We start from the raw sequence: 7,819 nt of genomic DNA, 5'->3' as shown, positions 1-7,819 counted from the left end.
GTAGTTATGCTACAAATTCTGGTGGCCGGTCACCACCATGCCATGCACGCCTGATTTTGGTTTGCTATGTATTCCTCCTGTTGGTAGCTGTTCAGATTCAGTTACCTCACCCCTTTCCACAGGCAATGCTAATTAAGCACCATCTTGGATCTGGTCCGCCTTTATCAATGGTTGCTGTTTGGCACTGGGAGGATCAGTTCTGATATAGTCCTGGTATGGTGTAGAGCTTGCTCCACATGCTGGGACCTGGGCTGGTCTCTATCCACAAGTGCCTTTTTTGCAACATAGAAGCGGTTATATACAGGTTACAGGTATGTGTGCTCTATTATGGTTCTGCTTTTAACTTTATCTAGGAGGCCGCATGGCACATGAAATACAGAATGTAGAGTAGGACCCCCCTATTGAGATTTGCCGTGACGTTGGCAGGGGTGGCTCAAAAAATTGATCAATTATTTGCTAAAAATCTCATTTTTTTATTGTAGTACAGTTGGAATAAATCTGTGAATTTTCACTTTTTATATGATGCATGCCAATTTCAGATCGTGCTGGCTCCCCTCTATCCTCTCAAAGGGGACCTCTATTATTGGCAAGGGTACAAAGGGGCTTCTAAAATGTGTCATAGGTGCAGTCAACTGGCATGTAGGACAGGACTGACAGTACTGAGTTACATCTCCCACCTGACCCAGCCAAAAGAAACGTTGCAGAATACGGTATTTTGTCTTTTCTCCAGCCAGGTGGCCCCCCCAAGGATGTTTATGTGCCAGGTCTAAAACCACCTGACGAAAAGATTTTGGTACCACTAGCTGTTCCACCACCATCCTCGCATCTTTTCAATGTGGTACAGCATGCCCTGTTGCACTGCCACATGTGGAAACTCATTTTGAGCCCCTGGGTTTCCCTGGGTTTCCCTCAGAGACCTTCACATTTTCCCATGCCCTTGTTAAAGTAGGATCTTGGTGTTGAGCGGTCCCGAAATTATCACGGGCCACCTCAAGACCTGGCATCTCTATACCATCCTCTAGCGTGTCCGCCTCGCCTGCAAACACAGCCAGAGGAGAGTGTACAGATTCTGGAGCTACCCCTGTGCTGGGTCCCCCATCATCTTGCTCCAGTGGCTCAGGGGCAAGCCCCAGGGTATCGTTCACCAGTTTTTCTTCAACCGGGGTGTTCACGCAATTTTTAATGTTGCACAAGTCCCAGAATAAGGGAAAGTCTCTCCCCAGGATTACACTATGCAACATAGTCTTTACGATCACCGCCTGATGTCTTTTGGCCCCCAAGAGTGTGGCAAGAGTTACCCAGGCTGTGGGGTAGTTTTTTAGCCTCGCCATGTATGGAACTAATGCCCACAGTTGAATCTGTTATTGCTCCAGGGTCCACCAAGCTAGCATGTACCAAGGTTACTTGACTGTCAGAGTCTAAGATGGCATTCACACTATAGCCGTTGACCTCAATGCAACACACATGTTTTTCATTTCCCGTGAGGATCTCCACAGCACAGACTAAACATATAATGACAGACACCTTGTAGTGTTACAGTCCATCGGCTCTGTAGTTAATGGGCAGTTAGCAGCTACGTGGCTGAGCCCACGACATCACCAACACTGAATAGGCCCTTGTTTCCCAGTTGGGGACCTCAGTCTGGGCCTGTTGAGTTGCTGAGAAATTACACCGCTAACATAGTCCTTTGTGGACCTGCTACCCCTAGTTGCAACATTCTCTTCTTTTGAAAAGGAGTAGTTTTAGCAGGACTTTCAGGCGATTTCCTAGAACCCCAGCAAAGCGAAAGCATCCCCTGGAGTAGGCTTTCAGAAGTGCTGTAACGCTCGACCATTTTCACCAACTGGTCAGCGCTAGTTGGGTCACCCTGTCCGACCCACCTTTGGATCTTAGCCGGTAAGGATCGCAGGTACTTGTCTAGGACAACACGTTCCACCATCTGTGTGGGCGCCAAAGTTTCTGGTTGCAGCCATTTATTCACCAGATGGATGAGGTCATGCATTTGTGAACGAGCTGGGTGATGTGCCACAAAAGTCCATAGATGTACCCTCTGTGCCCGTACATATGTGTTTACTCCCAGCCTTGCCAGGATTTCACCTTTTAGTTTAATATAGTCCATAGCATCAGCTCCACTTAGATCATAATATGCTTTTTGCGGATCTCCGATCAGGAATGGAGCGACCACTTCAGCCCATTTGTCCACCGGTAGGCGCTCACGTTCTGCAATACGTTCAAACACTGCCAGACATGCTTCCACATCATCATCAGTAGTCATTTTAAGTAAAGTCTTTTGTACGGCTTTCTGCGCACTGGCAGAGCCTTGTGCACAGTCCTCCGCGTCTCGCGGCTGCCGAACCAAGGACTTTTTTATTGCATTTAACTGCTCTTGTTGCATTTGGTGCTGCTACTCCAGCGCCTTCTGGAGGTAAGTATTGGTCTGTTGTTGGTTAATTTTGGCCTGCACCAACTGATTCAGCAGCTCCTCCATATTGCTGGTCTCTTGGCTCTTCAGCAGCACAGGAGCTTTCAGCCAGGACATTAACAAGAGCCAATGCCCATAGAATGGTTTATCTGTAGTTACAGTCCAATAGCCACTAATGCCCGCATTCTCCACCATTTGTGAGACAGGGGATATAGCTCAGCTGGGATCTTTGCTTTGGTCCAAGAAAGTGGCTATGGATTCATAGATGACAGCGGCAGACTGGCAGGTTCCATACAGATACGGCCACTGCAATGTTTTATTGTGTACACTTATCTCTCAGTGTTACACATGCAAAAACAGGAAAATAAATGTTTAAGGCCGTCTGGCCACTAACTAACAACAGAATGGTAACTACAAAATAAACCTATGTAACAAACAAAACAGTATTCTCTTACTGTGTCGGTTCCTCAGCACAGCAAGCGGAGGTATGGAGTCTCAGCACCAGCAGCCATGAGCCTGTACTGCTCTCCTCAGCAGTCTCCTTGTTCTGAATGCCTCCTGATTATTTCAGCTGATCCAGTGAGGAATCAAAACCTGGATTGAATGTGGAGAAGGGAGCAACCAGTCCCACTGCCATTCCTACTGATTAGTCCAGGAAAAACCGAAACCAAAATTACACTGAAATAAACAGGCTTCAGTGACTAACTTATTGCTGAGCCAGATATAACTTTCCGAGCTTTTCCCAGCCCATTTGCATGGGCTGACTGCTCCACAGTCAGTACATGGAGACATATGAAATGAACCGATGGGAAACATACCTGTTCTCTAGTACTTCTCCCCTCGGTATCTCACAATCTATATATATATCTATATATATATATATATATATATAGTTCCGGAATTGCGTCAGTGCAGACCTTCATTGGACCTGTGGGCTGACTAATAAAGTGTGCTTGTGCATTCAAAATTCATCGGTATGGACCTGCATGTTCACAAATGCTGGTATCCGCATCATTAATTATTATTATTATTATTTATTATTATAGCGCCATTTATTCCATGGTGCTTTACAAGTGAGAGAGGGTATTTGTACAACAATCATTAACAGTACAAGACAGACTGGTATAGGAGGAGAGAGGACCCTGCCCGCGAGGGCTCACAGTCTACAGGGAATGGGTGATGGTACAATAGGTGAGGACAGAGCTGGTTGCGCAGTGGTGTACTGGACTGAGGGCTATTGTAGGTTGTAGGCTTGTTGGAAGAGGTACGTCTTGAGGTTCCTCTTGAAGCTTTCCACGGTAGTGGAGAGTCTGATGTGCTGAGGTAGAGCGTTCCAGAGTATGGGGGATGCACGGGAGAAATCTTGTACGCGATTGTGGGAAGAGGAGATAAGAGAGGAGCAGAGAAGGAGATCTTGTAAGGATCTGAGGTTGCGTGCAGGTAGGTACCGGGAGACTAGGTCACAGAAGTAGGGAGGAGACCGGTTGTGCATGGCTTTGTATGTCATGGTTAATGTTTTGAACTGAAGTCGTTGGGCGATGGGAAGCCAGTGAAGGGATTGGCAGAGTGGCGAGGCTGGGGAGTAGCGAGGGGAGAGGTGGATTAAGCGGGCCGCAGAGTTTAGGATAAATTGGAGGGGTGCAAGAGTGTTGGAAGGGAGGCCAATAAATTAATGGGACCATACCCAAGGACTCAACACTTGAATCTCACATATAATAGTGAGAAAATGATAGTAAAATTTTGTAGTAAATATTATATCTCATCACTATAGAAACAGGACTAAATGCAGATCTATGTACTAACAGCCATTATAAGACCACTCAGGTAACTCAGGTTCAAAACATCAAACGTAAATGCCAAATCCTCTCAATCGTTATATATCTGTCACGCTCCCCGGGTCCTCACCCCCGCTCCCCGGCTCACCTGCCACGCTGCCCGCTCCTCAGCCCCCGGATTCCGTCCGTCCCAGGCCCCCTGGTCCCCGATCCCGGCGCCCGACGGCTTCCCAGGACCTGGCCGGCTCTCCTGCGTCCTCCTCTCAGCCTCCTTCCCTGGCTTCTGGCACCCGGGCGGCGCGCATGCGCGTTAGGGCGCGCGCGCGGTCACTGACCCTTTCTTAAAGGGCCAGCGTCCACTAACAGGAAATGAGGTTGAACAGGTACTGGGTATAAAAGGGGTTATTGTCCAAGGGGGCGGGGCCTGATCTTCGTGTTCCCTGAGCTAGGAGTCAGGTCTCCTGGTGTTTATGTGCCTGTACTCACCTATCTCTCTTTGTAGAGCCGTACCTGCCTCGCCATCCAGTCAGCCGTATCCTGAACCCCGCACCCTGTCCGTCTGCCATCTGACAGTCCGTACCATCTCGGATCCCTGCGGTGACACGTCATCTCGCTCCTGAGGTTCCGGACCCCGCCTGATATCATCTCGGCTTCCGAACCTGAGCTACGTCACCAGGACTACCATCTGTGACTCCGTGGTCCCAGGGACTCCTCCGCTGTCTTCACTTGCACGGACTGTTCTGCTGCCCATCAGTGCTTCAGCTGCCGGACTCCCTACCACCATCTTCGAGTTCGGTCCAGTGGATCCACCTCCTGGGTCTGCCCGACCGCCCAGCCGTGACAGTAAGATCAGGCCATGGATCCCGCTGCAGCACTAGCGGCCTTGCAAGAGGAACTCCAACGTCAGCATGAAGTCCAGACCCGCATGTTGCAATTTATGACCTCCGTGGACACCCGCCTGTACACGTTACAAGCATCAATGACGCCTGCGGCACCCAGGTCCCCAGCTAGGCAAGCCATGGCTCCCGCACCAGTGGCAGCCTCTTCATATGCTTCCCGTCTCCGTTTGGCGTCACCACCTCGTTATGCTGGAGATCCCAAGACCTGCAGGGGCTTCATAAACCAGTGTTCCCTTCATTTCACGCAGCTGCCACATCTGTTCGCCTCTGACCAAGCCAAGGTCGCCTTTATAATGTCTCATCTGGAGGGCGAGGCGCTGGCGTGGATGAACCCCTTGTGGGAGAAGGAGGACCCCATGACCAAGAACCTTCAAGAGTTCCTGCAGGCCTTTCGCAGCACCTTCGACGAGCCGGGACGCGCCTCTGCGTCTGCTTCATCCCTCCTCCGCCTACGTCAAGGAACACTGACGGTGGGCCAATATGCCATCCGTTTCCGTACTTTGGCTTCTGAACTCGGGTGGAATAATGAGGCCCTGACAGCCGCCTTCTGGGAAGGACTCTCGAGTCGCATCAAGGATGAGTTGGCGGGTCGTGACGTGCCCTCCACCCTAGATGCCCTGATTGCCCTAGCCACTCGAGTGGACATTCGTTTCCAGGAACGCTCCAAAGAGCTGTATCGTGAGAGACGTGCAGTACGGCACTCCCCTCCTCCACAGAAGTCCTCTGTGCCTCACTCATCAACGGCTGGGATTCCTGTCCACGAGCCCATGCAGGTTGACCGAGTACGACAGTCTGACCAACGTAGAGCAGAGCGGCTCGCCAAAGGCCTCTGCTTTTACTGCGGAGAGGGCACTCATCTCTTACGCTCCTGTCCAGAAAGGCCGGGAAACTCCAAAGCCTAGGGTTGGTAGGAGAGGCCACCCTAGGTGCTGGGACTCTCTCAGACCCAGTTATGTGGACGGTACAAGTGTCAACAGGAGAGACGCGCTTCACGGCTGAGGCATACCTCGACTCCGGAGCAGCAGGCAATTTTATCCAGCAGGCCACGGTGGACAAGTACCAGCTGCCTGTTACTCCACTCGATAAGCCCCTAGTGATTGCCTCGGTGGATGGGAGACCCCTCTCTGATACCATCTCCTGGATCACCAAGCTGGTGGAATTGCGTATAGGTGCTCTGCACACCGAGAACATCGCTCTCTACGTCCTTCCACACATGTCCCATCAAATCCTGCTGGGACTTCCTTGGTTGCGGACACACGAACCATCGGTCAGCTGGGGTACTGGCGAAATCACTCGTTGGGGCTCTGCCTGTCATGAGAGATGTCTAAAGTCCCTACAACCAATCCGACGTCCCCCGGCTCCAGAGAACCTACCGGAACTGCCCTCGGCCTATTGGTCCTTCGCGGACGTTTTTGACAAGAAGGAGTCTGAGGTACTTCCGCCACACCGTCCCTACGATTGCGCCATCGACCTGCTCCCAGGAACAACACCACCTCGAGGACGGATATATCCGTTGTCTCCAGCTGAAACCAGGGCCATGTCCACATACATCACGGAAAGCCTGGCAAAGGGATTCATCCGGAGATCCTCCTCTCCTGCGGGAGCAGGCTTCTTCTTCGTTAAGAAGAAAGAGGGTGACCTTCGCCCATGCATTGACTACCGGGGCTTGAATCAGATCACCATAAAAAACAAGTACCCCCTACCGCTCATCCCCGAATTGTTCGACCGGCTCAGAGGAGCCCGTGTGTTCACCAAACTGGATCTTCGGGGTGCCTACAACCTAGTTCGTATCCGCTCTGGGGACGAATGGAAGACCGCATTTAATACTCGCGACGGGCACTACGAATACTGCGTGATGCCCTTCGGTCTGTGTAACGCTCCTGCCGTATTCCAAGAACTGGTGAACGACATTTTCCGGGACCTCCTCTACCTCTGTGTAGTAGTGTATCTGGATGACATCCTTGTCTTCTCTCCGGACCTCCAGACCCACAGAGAGAACGTAAAGCTGGTTCTACAAAGACTGAGAGAGAATCGTCTCTACGCCAAATATGAGAAGTGCGTCTTTGAGCAGTCTTCTCTCCCTTTCCTGGGATGCATCATCTCGGGTACTGGGTTGCAGATGGATCCAAAGAAGGTCTCCTCCATACTCAACTGGCCTCCTCCTTCTGGACTGAAGGCAATCCAACGGTTCCTGGGATTCGCCAACTACTACCGCCAGTTTATCCCGCACTTCTCCGCCCTGACTGCTCCTCTCTCCGCTTTGACCAAAAAGGAGGCTAAACCAAAGGACTGGTCACCTGCGGCCGACGCCGCGTTTTGCTCTTTGAAGCGAGCTTTCGCCTCCTCTCCTGTACTCCACCGACCGGAGTTAAACCGCCAGTTCACCTTGGAGGTGGATGCCTCCTCCTCAGGAGCCGGAGCAGTGCTCATGCAAAAATCCTCCTCCGGGAAGATGGTGACTTGCGGTTTCTTTTCTAAGAGCTTCTCAGCACCTGAACGGAATTACACCATCGGTGACCGAGAATTATTGGCGGTCAAACTAGCTCTGGAGGAGTGGCGCTACCTCCTGGAAGGAGCAGTGTACCCCGTGACCATCTACACGGACCACAAGAACCTGGAATACCTGCGGTCCGCTCAGCGACTGAACCCACGGCAAGCCAGGTGGTCCTTATTCTTTGCCAGGTTTGACTTCCAGCTCCACTTCCGACCCGCGGACAAGAATG

This window comes from Anomaloglossus baeobatrachus, unplaced genomic scaffold, assembly GCF_048569485.1.
Source record: "Anomaloglossus baeobatrachus isolate aAnoBae1 unplaced genomic scaffold, aAnoBae1.hap1 Scaffold_3422, whole genome shotgun sequence".
Taxonomy (NCBI): domain Eukaryota; kingdom Metazoa; phylum Chordata; class Amphibia; order Anura; family Aromobatidae; genus Anomaloglossus; species Anomaloglossus baeobatrachus.
Note: the sequence above shows the minus strand (reverse complement) of the source record.